General features: G+C 56.3%; 1 protein-coding gene across 5 annotated transcripts in view; it reads right to left on the reverse strand.

Annotated features, from left to right (window-relative positions):
* Positions 1 to 17,239, reverse strand: part of CUEDC1 (CUE domain containing 1) — an 88,848-nt gene that overhangs the window by 60,883 nt on the left and 10,726 nt on the right. The gene's annotated exons all lie outside the window — the stretch shown is intronic.

A 17,239-nucleotide genomic window follows, 5' to 3' on the forward strand; every position in this document is an offset into this window, starting at 1 on the left:
TTTTCCTGGTCTCCCATGTGGGTGCAGGGCCCAAGCACCTGGGCCATCCTCCACTGCCTTCCCAGGCCACAGCAGAGAGCTGGCCTGGAAGAGGGGCAACCGGGACAGAATCCGGCGACCCGACCAGGACTAGAACCAGGTGTGCCAGTGCCGCAAGGCAGAGGATTAGCCTATTGAGCCATGGCGCCTGCCGGAAGCATGTTTTAAAACGCAAGTATTGGGGCTGGTGTTGTGGCACAGCAGGTTAAGCCACTGCTTGCAGCACTAGCATGCCATATCAGAGCACTTGTTGAGTCCTGGCTGCTCTGCTTCTGACCAGCTCCCGCTAATGCACCTGGGAAAGCAGCAGCAGATGGCCCAAGTGCTTGGACTCCTGCCACCCATGTAGGAGACATGAAAGGAGCTCCCGGCTTCAGCCTAACCCAGCCCTAGCCATTGAGGCCATTTGGGGAGTGACCCAGTGGATGGAAGATCTCTCTCTTTCTCTCTCTCTTTCTCTCTATGTCTTTCCTGCTCTCTGTCACTCTACCCTTCAAATAATATTTTTAAATCTTGAACAAAAACCACAAGTATAAATCACTGGAAATTGTATTTTATGAGCTCCGTGCATCCAAGGCTATCGACAGCTTCCAGCTCAGACCTGAGTCAACAGTGAGGTGTTGGCAGAACAAAGGGAGTGCTGTGCTTAGGGCTGTAAGGCCTGGATTCAAGTCCAGGTTCTGCCCCAACTACTGTGGGCCCTCACGACTCTCATGCATGGGCCTGTGTCCCTCCTGCTGTGAAACACGGTACCCCACACCCCTTTCACCTCCCCCCCAAGTTGGGGCAGGGATCAGCAGTGTGGTGAGAGGCATAAAAGGTCTGTGTGAACTGCAAGACGCTATACAATGCAAGGGCTGAGTGCTTCCTTGAAAAAAGATGGGGGAAAAAAAGGGCAGTGAAACGTTCACCCTCACTCATTCCATTCCCCACACACCGACCGTCCATGACTTTATAAGGAAGATATACAGTGTAACCTGGATTTAGATTCCAGGGGAGCTCAGGCTGATTTTCAAATCCTTATTCGAACTTAGAAGCTAGGTTTGGCTACAGACCAAACACAAAATAAAAGGCTATTTCTCAACATCTGGCCCTTTCTCCAGCCTGGATCCTCGGCAGCTTCTGCCTCAGCGCTCTGTGTGCTTCCTGTTTGGAGACGGTGGCTACTCTCTGCTGTCCATGCCTCTCTCCTGGTAGCCATCTCCAGCCCTGCCTTCCAGATGCTCTGAGAGCAAAAGGCTGGGGGTCTGTGGTTCAGCTCACTTCTGGCCAATGCCTCAGTTTCCCACCTCTTCTCTAGAACTCGTGTTTGCAGAACTGGAAAGGGCAGCAAGTGTTACCCCTTGACCTCTGGGTGGGGTTTGGGGATGGAGTTGGGTACAGAGGGATGAGGCTTGCTCACATCCATGCAGTCAGCTTAAAGCAAAGAAAGCTAAGCTCTCTGTCCCCAAGCCCAGGCTCCTTATCCATAGGAACTTCCTTAAGACTTCCCTGTCATTGCTTGCAACTTTTCTGCCACTGACCTCGCCCCTCTGACCCTTCATTCTAGGAGGTGGGACTCTGAGACGCTGCAAGAGATGGGCATCTGGGCTGGCGCCGCAGCTCACTAGGCTAATCCTCCGCCTAGCGGCGCCGGCACACCGGGTTCTAGTCCCGGTCCGGGCGCCGGATTCTGTCCCGGTTGCCCCTCTTCCAGGCCAGCCCTCTGCTGTGGCCAGGGAGTGCAGTGGAGGATGGCCCAGGTGCTTGGGCCCTGTACCCCATGGGAGACCAGGAAAAGCACCTGGCTCCTGGTTCCTGCCATCAGATCAGCGTGGTGCGCCGGCCGCAGCGCACCAGCCACGGCGGCCATTGGAGGGTGAACCAACGGCAAAGGAAGACCTTTCTCTCTGTCTCTCTCTCCCACTGTCCACTCTGCCTGTCAAAAAAAAAAAAAAAAAAAAAAAGAGATGGGCATCTGGTGTGGTGGTTAAGAAGCCACTTTGGCGGTGCCGCGGCTCACTAGGCTAATCCTCCACCTAGCGGCACCGGTACACTGGGTTCTAGTCCCGGTCGGGGCGCCAGATTCTGTCCCGGTTGCCCCTCTTCCAGGCCAGCTCTCTGCTATGGCCTGGGAGTGCAGTGGAGGATGACCCAAGTGCTTGGGCCCTGCACCCCATGGGAGACCAGGATAAGCACCTGTCTCCTGTCTTCAGATCCTTCAGATCGGCGCGGTGCACCGGCCACGGCGTGCTGGCCGCAGCAGCCATTGGAGGGTGAACCAACGGCAAAGGAAGACCTTTCTCTCTGTCTCTCTCTCTCACTGTCCACTCTGCCTGTAAAAAAAAAAAAAAAAAAAAAAAAAAAAGCCACTTGGGATCCCTCTCAAATAAATAAATACATTGTTAAAATACATAAAAAATAAAAGGCACTGGGATCCCTCTCAAATAAATAAATACATTGTTAAAATACATAAAAAATAAAAGCCACTGTATCTGTCCTCAAACTGAACACTTCTAAGACTACAAAATCTGACATTATAATTGAGCCAGAAGAGAATCCCCAGCCAGGTTTTCCTGGGAGAATCACAGCCCTCAAACCACAGGAACTTCGGGTTATAGCAGGTAATGGCCAAAGAAGCCTCAGGGCAGCCAGTCCCAGCCCTGACCTAGGTAGCCATGGGCAGGAAGAGTCACCTCTCTAAGTCCCAATTATCTCATTTGTGAGACCTGTAGAGCACCAGCAGCTTTTAGGTTTGGAATGTGGATTACAGATAAGGATAAAGATCTCTGTGCAAAGTAGGAGCTCAATAAGCAGCAGCAACAGCAGCAGCGACCGTCAGGATCATCCTCACCCAGACCACGCACTCCAAAGCCAAGAGTCTACCAGTCCTCCGGTCCAGTGTGCATTGGAATCACCGAGCAATTTTATTTTTTTTTTAAATACTGATGTCCAGGCCGGCACCACAGCTCACTAGGCTAATCCTCCGCCTTGCGGCGCCAGCACTCCGGGTTCTAGTCCTGGTCAGGGCGCAGGATTCTGTCCCAGTTGCTCCTCTTCCAGTCCAGCTCTCTGCTGTGGCCCGGGAAGGCAGTGGAGGATGGCCCACGTCCTTGGGCCCTGCACCCGCATGGGAGACCAGTAGGAAGCTCCTGGCTCCTGGCTCCTGGCTTTGGATCGGCGCAGCACGTCGGCCGTAGCGGCCATTTTGGGGGGGTGAACCAACGGAAGGAAGACCTTTCTTTCTGTCTCTCTCTTACTGTCTAACTCTGCCTGTCAAAAAAAAAAAAAAAAAAAAACTGATGTCCAGCCCCTATCCTCAGTGATTCCTACTCACTGGTGTGGGTAGGACCTAGGGAATCTGTACATTTAACAAAAATTCTCCAGGTGATTCTCATGGGCGCTTGTGTTGAGAACAGATGTAGATCAGGGCTTCTGAACTTTTAATGTGCACACAAATTTCCCAGGGAAAACTCCTAAAGCATGAGCTTGCTCTCAGTAAACCCAGATTCTGCATTTCCACCTAGTGTCAAGGTGATGCTGATGCCACAGGTCCCTTGCCTCAGGAAGAATGGCCCCCAGCACTGCAGGTCTTGCGCAGTGGGCTGGAAAGGTTGTGGGATACTTCTTCCCTGGATGATCTCAGGCCAACACTGTCCAGCAGGCCAGACTGCACTGTCTCTCAGAAACAGTCAACTCTGTGACCTCAGATGGGGACTCAAAGACCCAGAACCAAAGCATGTCCCCAGATGACTGTCACTGTGGTTTCTTTTTGGATTTGTGGCCACTTATGAGGCCACAAAGCTTTGCTAGCAAATGAACCACAACACCACACCTTTCATTCCTGTAAAGCTGACTTCTCAGGACCACCCAAGGGAGAAGTTAGAAGGAAAGGACCCTCATTACTTCACTTAGATGAGTAAGGTCTAGGATAGCATGGCCCAATTTGGCAGGACATCCCAGCCAGAAGGAGCTAGAATAACAGCCACTCTGGCCAGCCAGGTTCCTCTGATTAGCCAGGCAGAAAGCTTCCTGCCTGGAACTGGCTAGGTAAAGGCACAGCCGAAGGGGATCCTGGGGGACATGTGCAGGGTGGGAGCTGGCCCCTGTGCCTCTGAACAAAACACGAACTCGCGTGACTCTGAACAAAACACTAACTAGGCACTTACCATGTGCCAAGCAATTCTACAGAAATACTTTCATCTGATGCTCACATAAACTTTGCAAGTCAGATGTTGCTGTTTTCATTGTACACACAGAGAGACCGGACCTCAGTGGTTAAGTGACAACAGAACTGACGCAGGACAGTGCCAGGACTGGAACCCAAGCCTGCTGATTTCTTCCCACTTCTTTATACTGCTGCTCAAAATGCTTACATCGCTCAGTGACTCAGTTTACCCTTCTTCTAGAGCAGAGAAGAAAGGGAAATAACTGTGGGTCCCTGAGAACACAGGATAATGCTTATTATAATTTTTATTAAGCAACAGCATCATCAAGTGTAATTAAGAGATGCTGAGAGACAATACTGGTGTTTACCCTATGTTTAGGGCAGTTTCCAGTAGCCTCACCACTGTGGACCCCAGTCCTGGAACAGAGCGAGTAACCCCAGGGGACTATTAAGAGCCTTTGTGGGAAGACTGAGTCCCCGGTAGCTCAAGGAAGAAGACCGAGGTGGTCAGAGCAGCACATTCCTGGTACTGAGGCCACTGAGCCAGACCCAAGGAGACTCAACCAGTGAGCTGATGGGCCCCAGGGGCCAAGTGGATCCCGTGTCTCAGCACCCCACCCTGCCTAACCTACAAACAGCTCTGTGCAGCTGTCAAAGGGGACACACGTGAGTGTCCCACTCCAAGGACTGTGGAGCTGAGGCTTGGAGAGGCCATGGCAGGAGACTCCTATCCAGGGCACAGACCTGGACCCTAGCCAGGTCCCCCCTTCTAGCACCTTGGCAAGAAGGGGCTTTGGCAAGGCCTCAGCTCTGGGTTAATGTCATATCAACAGAACCCAAACAAATGGCTCCTGGTTTTCATGCTCCCTAAAGTCTGAGGCACAAAGTAAAAGCTGAGTTGGGGGTGGGAGGTGTCCGCAACAGTAAGTAATGGTATGGTGACAGGATGAAAATGCAGGCACTTGCAATCATGTTTCCGAACCACACTAATGCACTGGGAATGCTCATAAGTCGTGGTACATGAAAACGCTACATCCAAAGATCACAACTACTGGTAAATCTATGCACAGAGGCTGGCGCCACCACGGCACAGTAGGTTAAGTCTCCACCTGCGGTGCCAGCATCCCATTTGGGTGGCAGATCGAGTCCTGGCTGTTCCATTTCCCATCCAGCTCCCTGCTTTTTTTTAAATCAGAAACTCAGCATTTTTTAGCTTTTGTTTGGTGATTATGTGACCCCCTCAGAGGCAAGAGGAATCTACAAGTCAGGATAAAGACCTGCTGGGATGGTGTGAGCACCACAGGCAGAGCTCACCAATGACAGGGCCCAGCTGCAACCCACAGGCCCCGCGGGCTGCTGTGCCGGAACACCTGGACCAGCAAGCCACAGGGGTTCCCTTCCCAAGGGGTTGAAACTCCCCAGGGAACAAATGAAAATCCTATTAGCCTTCAAAGTGCTCTAAAGGAGTTTGGCAAAGATAGGAAGCCAAAAAACCCAGTGTGGTCAGGAGCTCTGCCCTAGGCAAGGAGGCAGAAGACAGCTGCCCTGCAGGGTCCCTGGAGTCCCCCAGCAGAGAGGATTCCTGCCCCGCCCCCTCCAGCTGCCTCCCAGCAGGAGGATTTGAAAGAGACAAGCTTCACCGCATGGGGCTCAGGAGCCTGGGGGGGCGGGGGAGGCCCTCATCCCCTCGGGGCGAATGGCAGGTCCCTAAGCCCTGTGCAAATGTGAGGAAGGAATCTTTAAAGCCAGGGAGTTGCAGCAGCTGCCTCCCACAAACACTAATTACAGGGGTTGTGCCACTGAAGGAGACCTGTACTGCCAGCAAAGAGGCCCCGGGGCTCAGCGTTCACCCTGCCTGCCTGCCTGTGGCTGGCTGGGCTGCCCCGCAGGGCGAGGAAGCGCCAAGTCCAGCTTCCTGGCCTCACGGCAGGGTGAGGGGGCCTATGGAGGGGCCAGGGCTGGGAGCCCCTGGAATGTGCGGAGGGCTGGGGGAGGGCCTTTTCTGGCAGGCTCAAGGCTGGAATGCTCGCCGGGAAGGGGCAGTCAAGCAGAGGGATGAGAAGTGCCAGTTCCCTAGGGGTCCCTCCTGGGTGGCCTTCCTACTGGACTGGGAAGGGCTGAGAAGAGGCCACATGCGCCAAGCCCAGGAGGTAGGGAAAGCTCTGGCCTGGGAGGCAGACCTGGGGGTGGGGGGTGGGGCGGGTGGAGGGAGGGGGGAATTGTCCTCTCAAGCCCCTTCACGCCCCCTGAAACAGGTTCTGGAAGAGTGCTCGCACTTCTACGACTATCACATTCTAATCAAACATTCTAATCAAACGGAGGGAGTTAAGCTGCCGGGAGCCCTGGTTCTAGTGCCAGCTGCTCCGCTTCCTGCCCAGATCCCTGCTAATGCCTGGGAACGCAGCGGAATGTGGCCCAAGTGGTTCCTGCCACCCACGTGGGAGAACAGGATGGATTCAGGCTCTTGGCTCTGGCCTGGCCCAGTCCCAGCCATTGGAGCCATTTAGGACTGAACCAGTGGATGGAAGATCTCTCGATCTCTCTCTCTCTTTCAAATAAATAAAATCTTTTTTACAGATAGAATACACAAATGGAAGGTGTCCATATCATTCTTGGGGTGTCACTCCAGAGTGGGAGATTTTGCTTCCCTTCCAGGAAAAACTGCAAATGAGAAGGCTGTTCGTTGTTTCCCCAGATGGCTCACGCACGCACTGCCAAAACGGCGGGGCTGGAGGGGGCTGCTCCGGGGCGTACAAAATGGGGCTCAGAGGCGGGTGCCAGCCGGAGCCCCCGGAGCAGGCGGGGTGAGGAGCGCCCCAGCGAGGGCAAGCAAGAAACACGACCGAGGAGATCAGAGGAGAAGGAAGGAGGCTGGCACCCCGGCCCCTGGGAAAGGGGCCGAGATGAAAGGGAGGCGCAGCTGGGGGATCGGCCCGGAGAACAGACCTGCGATTGTTCGCGGGGAGCCGCCGCCGGGGCACTCGCTTTGTGCGTTAATGTAATTACGGGCCTGGCCGGACCAGTGTTTGGAAGCCTGCACCTCCCGGCGGCCGTTCTCACAGCGCCGCTGACGGCTCCGCTGCGGGGCGCAGCGGGAGGCCCCACTCCCGGGCACTTCCTGTCCCCAGGAGCCCCCCACTCCCAAGCCCCGCCACCCTTGTGACCCGGGTTAACACGCCTGCTAATTGCGGGGGCTGCCGAGAGCCCAGGAGCCCAAGGAGCAAAAAAGCCAGCGTTCATTAGGGATTAAGAAGAGAAAAGCTCTCTTCCCGGCTCTTGGTTGAGGTCTCCCTCCTCCCCACAGCCTCTGGGTTGGGGCAGGGGTGCTGGGCTAGGATCTCCAAGCCAGGGCCGAACCAACAACAGCACAGCAGGAGCTGCGAGGCCCCTCGATCCCCCGGATTTCCCAGAAGAGTGCCAAAAGGCCTGCCCCCCACCCACCTAAAGCAGCCGAAGGTTGGCAGGTTCGCCCGGTCTAGCGACTTACTGCACTGCAAGTCCCTGCTACCACGGTGGGATTCCTCTAGGGGGCACAGGAGCATTCTGTAGGCCAAATACCAGTAATCCCAGCAACGGAAGCATTTTACAAACATTGCCTCACCCAGCCTATCAACTACCCAAAGAAGGAGACACTGGCTGTAGCTCCACTATATAGATGGATAGACTGAGGCTTAGAGAAGATTGATAACTATACTCAAAGTCAACCAACCTGTAAGCAGCAAAGGCGGCATTGAAACCCGGCCACCCTGGCCCCACGGCCCATGCATCTAACCCCTGTTCCACCCTGAGGGCCGTGCAGATATTGGCTGCAAGCAGAAATTCTTGTTCCCTGGTCCAGCCTCTCAGTCAAGCGCCTCTGAGATGTCTCCCTGAGAAACCAAAGGCACAACTTCATGTGCTTCCGTGGGCATGGACTTTCCAGGATGGGGACAGATTGTCGGGGGGGGGGGGGGGGCCAAGGGCTAAGTTGATTCCAGCGCATAGGTCTTCCACCTCAGGCTCTTACGCTCCCACGTCCCTCTTACTCTCAGGCAGCCTGGACTTCTCCAGAAAGCGAGGGTGGCCTGGCAATTCGAGGGTTCTGAGCAGCCTGTCTGCCTGGGAGCTGGTTTCCAGGGTAAGCACAGGGGTGAGGGGGCGGGAAAGGGTTAACAGCCAGGTCTGCGGATTAAAGGATTTCCTACACCGTGTTTATTGCTTCTTTCCATCACTTCAAAACAAGTCAAGGCATTGTCTCCATTCTGATCCTGGTTTTGCTTGGATCCACATAGAGAAAAACTCATTACCAGCCACCCAAACTACCAGAAATTAGCAGAGGGAAGAAGTTTCTGTTCCAGTTTAAAAAAAAAAACACTGGCCAAAACCAAAGGCGGCCTTTACCTGAGGCCATTGTCCTCATTTCCAGGTGTTCCAGCAAGGATGCCAGTGTCAACATTTGACACCCGTATCATCAAGTGCAAGTTCTCCAGGTTCCCCCAACCTTATCTCATTTCATCCTCACCCCAGCCCTGTGAGTCAGGGCACCATTAAGGCTCAGAAAGGTTAAACAGCTGCCCGAGAGCACACAGCAAGAAAGTGCCCATGCCAAGATTCAAATCTTGTTCCATCTGACCCCAAAGACAGGGCTCTAGACCACAGCCACTGAAAGTGAACCCACAGACCATCCACAAATGCTTAGCTATGGGGCTGGCGTTATGGCACCACTGGCAGCCCACATCGAAGTCCCAGTTTGAGTCCTGGCTGCTCCACTTCCAGTCCAGCTTCCGGCCAATGTAGCTGGGAAGGCAGCAAAAGATGGCCCAAGTACCTGAGCCCTTGCCACCCACGTGGGAGACCAGAGTGAAGTTCGTAGGTCCTGGCTTTGGCCTGGTCCAGCCCTGGCTGTTGTGGCTATTTGAGGATTGAAGCAGTAGATAAGAGACTTCTCTGTCCCTCTCTGTCACTCTGCCTTAATAAATAAATAAATAATCTTTAAAAACGGTTAGTTAGGGATCCTCGACAATTACAGGGGGAAAGTAAGGGAGCATTTAGAAATATCTCTAGCAATTTGGCATTGCCACGTTGGCCAAGCACTTGACCAATGCACTTGCCCCTCTGAACAGGGTAGAGCTGAGTTCTGGTGTCACTGGCCATGAGCAGACCGATCCCACGCACCTGCCTCTTCAGCTTAGCCCAAGCAGCACCGTGTGAGAGCCATCCACAAAGGCCAGGGCACATTAGCTGCTCCAACAAGCCCTCTGGCCATCCCCTGGGGGGTCCCCTCAGCATCTAGTCCTTGGCAGAATTTTGCGTACACACAAACCACAGGGGATTTGGGTCAATTGCAAATGACTCAGGAAGTCCATGGTGGGCCTGGGACTCTGCACCTCTAACCAGGCACTGTCAGCAGGCTGCTCGCCTAGGGACTGATCTTCAAGGAGCCGGGCCTTAACTGTGCACATGCACACTTCAGGGCAGATGGTGCTGGTGCTAGGACTCCACCTGGCAAGCGGCTCAGTGTCCAGCAAAGGGACGAGGCTCACCACTCACTGGCTGTGAGGGCGCAGGAGGCCCGTGGCTCAGGCTTGGTACACAGGACCACTTCCCCCTGGCCCGACTCCAGGCCAAGCCTGGGATGCCCAGGGCCCCTTGCTGTTCCTGATCTGCAGGAACAGCAGTGCTTCCCATCCCAAAGGCTTGACAGAGCCTGAGAAAAGCAGCTGAGAGCATTTGCAAACAGAGTACTGCTGGCCACTGACCCAGGAGGTGCAGGCTTCCGGAGAAAACCGCACCTGTGACCTGGGCTCTGCCCACACCAGTGAAAGCCTGGAAGGATGACAACACCTGCGCGTCTGGGCAGTGCTTTTTAGTTCTCACAGAAAGAACACTCACATCTACGCAAGAGTGACCAAGTCCAAATATGAGCTGGGAGCCTGGGAGAAAGTGGTGGGCTGTGGTCCACCCAGCAGGGCAGAAATGATCCCTGGTGGGAGGCACTCCTACAGAAAGAGCCATGGGCCGCCCAGCTGTGAAGGGGACCGGACCCCACTTCTCTCAGCTGACCTCTGTGGTCCCTGCTCCCTCCCTGGAAATCCCTGACAAAGACCCTCTCCCTGTGACTCACCCCAGTATCTCCTTACAGCACAGGAAAGATGCCTTATTAATTGGGGGTTCATAGGAAGAGCCCAGGTCGCCCCACTTCCTCCCAGGGTAGGGGATTCACTCACTCATTCATAAACTGATGGAACAACTGCCAGATGCCTCGCCCTACCAGGCAGGCAGACACACACAGCCTGGGCCTGCCTCCTGAAAAAGCAAGGGATGGGCGCCGGTTCGAGTCCCGGCTGCTCCTCTTCCAATCCAGCTCTCTGCTGTGGCCTGGGAAAGCAGTAGAAGATGGCCCGAGTCCTTGGGCCCTACACCCACGTGGGAGACCCGGAGGAGGCTCCTGGCTCCTGGCTTCGGATCAGCGCAGCTCCAGCCATTGCGGCCATTTGGGGAGTGAACCAGCAGATGGAAGACCTCTCTCTCTCTGTGCCACCTCTCTGTAATTCTGCTTTTCAAATAAATAAATAAATCTTTAAAAAAAAAATGAAGAAGAAGAAGAAGCAGGGAGTAGATGAAGCTGGGAACTTGGCGCACAGGCGCTACCTGTTCCTGGAGCAGAGGAGGAGGGGGAGAGAGGCCTGGACAGTGGCTCTCGAATTGCATCTGGGTGGACTGAGTGAAAGTCAGCCCAAGGGAGGGACTGGGAAGCTTATGGTTTCCTCCACTGGGTAAGGAAAGGCCTGAGGGTCTCTGATACGTGAAGCAGACAGAGAGGCATGCACTGAGATGCCACATAAGCCACAACCTGGGACACCCACATCCCGCGTTGGAGCGCCTGGCTGACGTCCCAGCTACTGCACTTCTGATCCAGCTTCCTGCTGACGCGCACCCTGGCAGGCAGCAGGTGATGCTCGTGTCCTTGGGTTCCTGTCACCCATGTGGGAGACTGGACTGGAGCTCTGGGTTACTGATTTTAGCCTGGCGCAGCCCAGGCTGCTGGGCAGTTGAGAGTGAACCATAAGACAGAAGTGGGAGCTCTCTCTCTCTTTCAGTCACTCTGCCTTTTGATAAGTAAAACAAAATAAACTTTTTTTTTTTTTAAAGCAAACACACAGGAGCTTGAGGCCCAACCAAAGGGGTCTGGACAAGACCCAGGACAGACTCCAGGATCGTGGGGCTGCAAAGCGTCTCAGACCCCAGTCTCCTAACTGCAAGCCTCCCCTCACCACAGCCCCACCGCGTTCCTCTCCCCGCACCTGCGGCCTTCCCTCAGTCTGAATTCTGAAAACACATCCCAGGTCTGGTCGGGGCAGGAGGGCAGGGGTTTCAACCTCCGGGGGCACTGACATTTGGGGTGGAATAATTCTCTGTGGCGGGGTGCTGCCTGGACCCACAAAGCTATTCAGCCACATTCCCTGGCCTCTGCCCACAGACGCCAGCAGCACCCCACCCGCTGCAACAACCCCAGGTGTTGAGCCACTGAGCTGCGGGAGGCTTCTCAGCTCTGGCCCCACACTGGAGAAAGCAGCCGGCGGGGGGGGGGGGGGGGAGCGGGGGCTTGGAAACTGCCCTGCCCGGGGCCCCGCCCCTTGACTGGGCGGCCAGGCACTGCCTGGAGCTGCCCTCGGCTGTCACTTCCTAAGCCCTCATGTCCCTTTAACGTGCCGCTGGGTCCTCTCTTCCGCCAGACCGCTGCAGAAGCAGGAACTCTGCTGTTCCCTCTCTCCACAAAGCTGCACACGGGGACCTGTGATTTCATGCTCATCAAAAAAGTGCCTGGACCACGCCAGCCCCATCTCACCCAGCATACAGCACGGGGAGCACACAAAGGGAGAAGGGGGCCCAGGAACACCCAGCACCTAACTTTGGTTTCTGGGTCCCACCCCGGAAGGGCAGGGGACACGGGGCTCAGGTCAGGGAACTCCAGGCTACCAGATGAGTTGTTAACTTGTGCAAGCCCAAGTGACTTGGGAAGGGACACAGACGCAGATCAGCGCCTCGCTGAGCCTCGCTTCTGAGTTAAGATCTCCCTCCCCATCCCCAGCTTCCCTCAAAGGTCCCCAGGAGCCAGGGGGCACCTGCTGAGAGACCAGCCTGCCGTCCTGCCTACCCGGCCCTCTGGGACCAGAGGCTCTCCTAAGAGGCGGAATGCAGCCCCCAGTCCCTGTCCCCTGGCGGGGAGGTGGGGAACACTCTCAGCGACCTAGGTGCTCCCAGAGCAGACCTGCCGTCCTCCCTGCTGTGCAGGCCTGAGTCTGCTCACGGGAGGGCAATCCGGGGGCCCAGCTCCCCACAAGGCCATCCAAGCGCCCACCAACGGCTCCTCATCAGAGCACACCCCAGGCATTTCTACAAGCATGAAATGTAAGGCGCCTTCCCTGAGATTTCGCTTCTCCGACATTTGGTGCCAGCAGGGAGCTGGCTCCTTACAGATCTGCCTCGGGTGGCCCCCGCTGGCTTGTTGAGTTCAGTCCAAGGCAGGGAGGCCTTGCACCCCGAGGGGGCCAGCGGGACAGCCACTTCTTCCCAAGCCTCCCTCCCCTCACCCTGTTGCCTGGAGACAGGACGCATTCCTGGTGCTTCCTCTTCATTCTCCAGGAGCCTCCAGGAAACTGGCCTGGGGCCGGGCAGGGGGAAGCAGGAGTGACATTTCCTCACAGACACCCGCCCCTGCGCCTCCCCACCAGGGCTCCCCCGGGGAACAAGGCCCCCTTTGAAAGCCCGTGTTTACCCCAGCCATGGCCAGAGGTTGCCATGGCCACGTCCCCTTGGCAGGCCGGGCCTGGGCGGGACTGGCCGGAGCTGCCTCAGTGTCTGGACACCCCACTCCACCCTCTTCTCGGGCCCCTACCGGCCTCCAGAGCCCCATCTCCTGGGCTTCTGCTTGAAGCACTGACTTCTGTCCAGCCCCCAGGGTGGAAAACATAACCTCAGAGGGCATGAACGAAGGTGACCGCTCCTTCCTCTGGGGCTTCAGAGAGAGAGAGAAGGGGACAGGGAGCCCAAGCCCAGGGCAGCCAGGTCCCCAGGCACCTCCCCAGGAGCTGCCCTGCCTGCTGATGGGAATGACTTCTTTACGTAATTCATTACGGCTGTGTCCCCGCGGAGCCTGATCAGGCAGAGGCCTGACCTCAGCTGCCAGGGCGGAAAGGGAGGGGCCCCCTCCCGGCCTCAACCTGAACCTGGCAGGCTGCGGGCTGCCCCAGGACAAAGGCAGTGGGAGCGGCTGACAGCATGGGCCCCTGGGGGAGGGGGGCTCCCAAGAACACAAAGGCGGCCCCGCCCTCGCTTGGTCCTCCCCCAGGAGAAGCACCAGCCAGCGGGGTCGCTGAATAATTCAGCCCTCGGCTTGCGCCCGTGAGCACCAGGCCTCTTCCTCTGGAAAGCTCTGGGCTCTGCGGTTTCACAGAAGGAAGCACTGAGCCCTGGCTTTCGACCCAACACCCCCAGGCCCCTGGCCCGGGACTGCCGGGAAGGAGCCACGAAACTTCCAGAAATCTGCAGCGTCATCCTGAAGGCCACGCTGTGGAGCGGCAGTGGCTGGGAAGCGGACGGGGCGGCAGCAGGGGAGAGGCAGCTGGCAGGGCCCTGTGCGTGCGTGGCCAGGCTGCACCTGCCCTGTCCGCGGGGTCTCTCCGGCCCTCTGCACACACCTTTCCCCACCGTGCAGCCCTACAAGTTCACGCTCACCCTTAAAGGCCTTGGCTGCGGTCCCTGGAGCTGGCCAGCCCTGACCACTATGAACCATGCACTGACACTGTGTGGCACACTCAGCGCAGCCCTATGAGGTAGGTCCTCAAACATCCTTACTTCACAGTGAGGAAGCTGAGGGTGAAGATCGGCCCAGGTGGCCCAGCAGGGCAGGGGAGAATGAGATTCAGACCCAGCTGGCCCAGTTCTGAGGTGCAGGCACGCCGGCTGCACGTGCAGAACCTCCCAGGAGCAGCAGTCAGGTAGGTCGGAGCGAGGGGCAGGGCCAGGGCCAGGGCCAGCGTGCCGTATCCGGGCCCTCATCTGTGCGCATCAGAGCCATCTGCAGAAGCATGTGTATTCACGCAGGAGAGAGACACGTTTACCCTCCATGATCAGAGCCTCACCCTGGGCGATGGCCCTGTCCGCCGTGACCTCTCTCTCTCCCATGCCTGCTCCCAGCCCTCCCAACAGTCAGCCCCCTGCCTCCAGCCAGAGTTTTCGATTCCCTCTCACAGCGCTGGAATCGCTCCCTGCCCCTGTAGGGCGGTGCAGTGTCCAGGACTCCCAGGAGGAAGCCCCACACCACCAGCCGACTCACTTGGAAGCAGCACCTTCCAGTTCTCAGGTCTTCCATACTGACTTCATCCAATCCACATGGCAACCCTTGAGCCAGGTCAGTGTGGACACCTTTTGAAGGTTATCTGCCCAGATCCCATCTCTTCTGTGAGGACTGTCTGGACAGGGAAAGGCCCCCAAGACCATTACTTGCCCATATCCTCCTGGCCACCACTGACTGGACCTGCAATAGACTGCTGACCCAAAGGAGCCAATCAGATCCCCTCCAGCAACCGGAATTAAAGTTCAGACACAATGTGGTCTCTGATGGTTACTAGAACGAGAACGGGTGTATCTGGGAGAGGAGGGGCTGGGACATCTGACACACACCCAGACACAGCAGCACCCTGCAGGTGCACTAAACAGAGGCGCTGAGGGCAGCTGCCCTTGTTCTGGGACGTGGGAGACCAGAAGTACTTTCTGCACTGGATTCTGGAATTCCCCAGTCACTTCAAATACAAGGAGCGTGGGATGGGCGTTTTGACTAGTGGTTAAGCATCTGCAGTGGGGCTGGCTCTGTGGTGCTATGGGTTAAGCCACTGCCCATGACACCAGCATCCCATAGCAGAGCTCTGGTTCAAGTACCAGTCCTGACTGCTCTGTTTCTGAACCAGCTCTCTGATGATGCTCTTGCAAAGGCGGCAAAAGATGGTCAAGTCTTTGGGCCCCTGCCACACAGTGGGAGACCGAGGTGGAATTCCTGGCTCCTGGATTCAGCCTGGCCCACACCTAACCATTGCAGTCACTTGGGGAGTGAACCAGTGGATGCAAGATCCCTCTCCCTGTATCTGCTCGCTCCCTGTGTCTCGCCCTCTCTCCATCACTCTGCCTTTCAAACAAAATTTTTAAAAAATCTTTAAAAAGAAAAAGACACGTGCAGGCCATATCAGAGTGCCTTCCTGGGCTACTCAGCCCCACTGCTGGTACCAACTTCCTGCTGAAGCACACCCTGGAAGGCAGCAGTGATGCCTAAGTGACTGGGTCCCTGCCACCCATGTGGGAGACCCAGATTGAATTCCCAGCTCTTAGCTTTGGCCTGGTTGCAGGCATTTGGGGAGTGCACCAGTGGATGAGAGCTCTGTCTCTCCACCTCTCAAATAAATTTAAAATAATACAAGTAGTGCAAGCTGTTTTCTGCCCCTCGCCATCAGCAGAGTCTGAACTATGATAGGCTGGTAACAGGATCCTCCTGGTACAGACGAGGAAAGAGGCCTCAGAGGCCAAGTGCCTGACGAATGCCACATGACCGACACATAAGAGCGCAGCTCCAGCCAGCGCCACGGCTCAATAGGCTAATCTTCCGCCTGCGGGGCTGGCACCCCAGGTTCTAGTCCCGATTTGGGTACCAGTTCTGTCCCGGTTGCTCCTCTTCCAGTCCAGCTCTCTGCTATGGTCCGGGAAGGCAGTGGAGGATGGCCCAAGTACTTGGGCCCTGCACCCACATGGGGGACCAGGAGGAAGCACCTGGCTCCTGGCTTTTGGGGGGTGAACCAACGGAAGGAAAACCTTTCTCTCTGTTTCTCTCTCTCACTCTCTAACTCTGCCTGTCAAAAAAAAAAAAAAAAAAAAAAAAAAAAAAAAAAAAAAGAGTACAGCTCCAAACCCCGCCACGTGATGTTCCTTAGTGCAGGCTCATCCTCTGTCCCTGGACTAAAGGAAATAGCGGAGCTTCCTTCCTGTCCATGCAAGAAAACCCGTGACAGCAGGAGGGACAGGGCCAGATGTGCTGCCATGGAGTAAGGCCAGGTACCAGACCCGCACAGCTCTGTCCTCTGGAACCCTGGAGCCGGCTCTTCGCACCTCCAAATTTCCCAGCCTCCCTTGCAGCGAGGCCAGCCCCGTGTGACAAGTGCCGGTCCAGGAAACGCGAATGGCAAAGCTCGCAGGTATCGGTTCCCTGCCGAGGCCACTGAGAAGCCAGGGTGCTGGGGCCCTCCTTCTCTTCCCCTCCTGTTGTAACCCCATATTCCACATGCTGTGGCTACAGACAGCGGAAGACTGCTAAACCACATCTGACTTCCCCTGAGCACAGGACAGCCCCGGGTGGTGTCCCGTCCCTGTGAGGGCGGCGCAGGGGGAGTCACACATTCCCCTGGCCTGCAGGATGCCACATTCGTGTTTCTGAAGTGCCAAACGCCAGGTGTTTTACTGGGTGCAGCCAGGGGCACAGTCACCCAACAGCTACCCTCAAGCAGCTCCCTCTCTTGGGATCCACAGGCCCAGAATAGTTCTACAAGTTCAAAAGCAAAGCTGTCACGGACCCCAGGCTAGCAGGGAGCAGGGAAGACAGTTACCAGGAGGCAGGCCCAGCTGGGCTTTCCCTCCCTGGGCTCCACAGCTCCTTTCCTGCCAGTCTCGGGCCCAGGATGGAGGCGAGAAGGCCAACTCATCCAGAGAGCAGCCAGACACACAGCTCTTCTGCCCCATCCTCCCCTGCGACGGAATCAGCTCCCTGCTTCACTGAATAACTGGAAAAGTCCTCCAACAGCTGGGTGCTTCTCTCCATCCCACAGACTGACCACAGAAACCACCACCCCATCAGGAACTGGCCATAGTCACCCTTCTCTAAGCCAAATGCTAGACAAGAGGAGGAAAACTGAGGGAGGCAGGGTCGCCACAGATGGTTAGGTGGGCTGTTCACTGCACCAGGTGCCATCCGGAGAGGCTCTGCTTACCAAGCAGCGTGTGCTCTGGAGGAGGGGCCCCTTAATCTGCTTG

The sequence above is a fragment of the Oryctolagus cuniculus genome, chromosome 17, assembly GCF_964237555.1.
Source record: "Oryctolagus cuniculus chromosome 17, mOryCun1.1, whole genome shotgun sequence".
Taxonomy (NCBI): Eukaryota; Metazoa; Chordata; class Mammalia; order Lagomorpha; family Leporidae; genus Oryctolagus; species Oryctolagus cuniculus.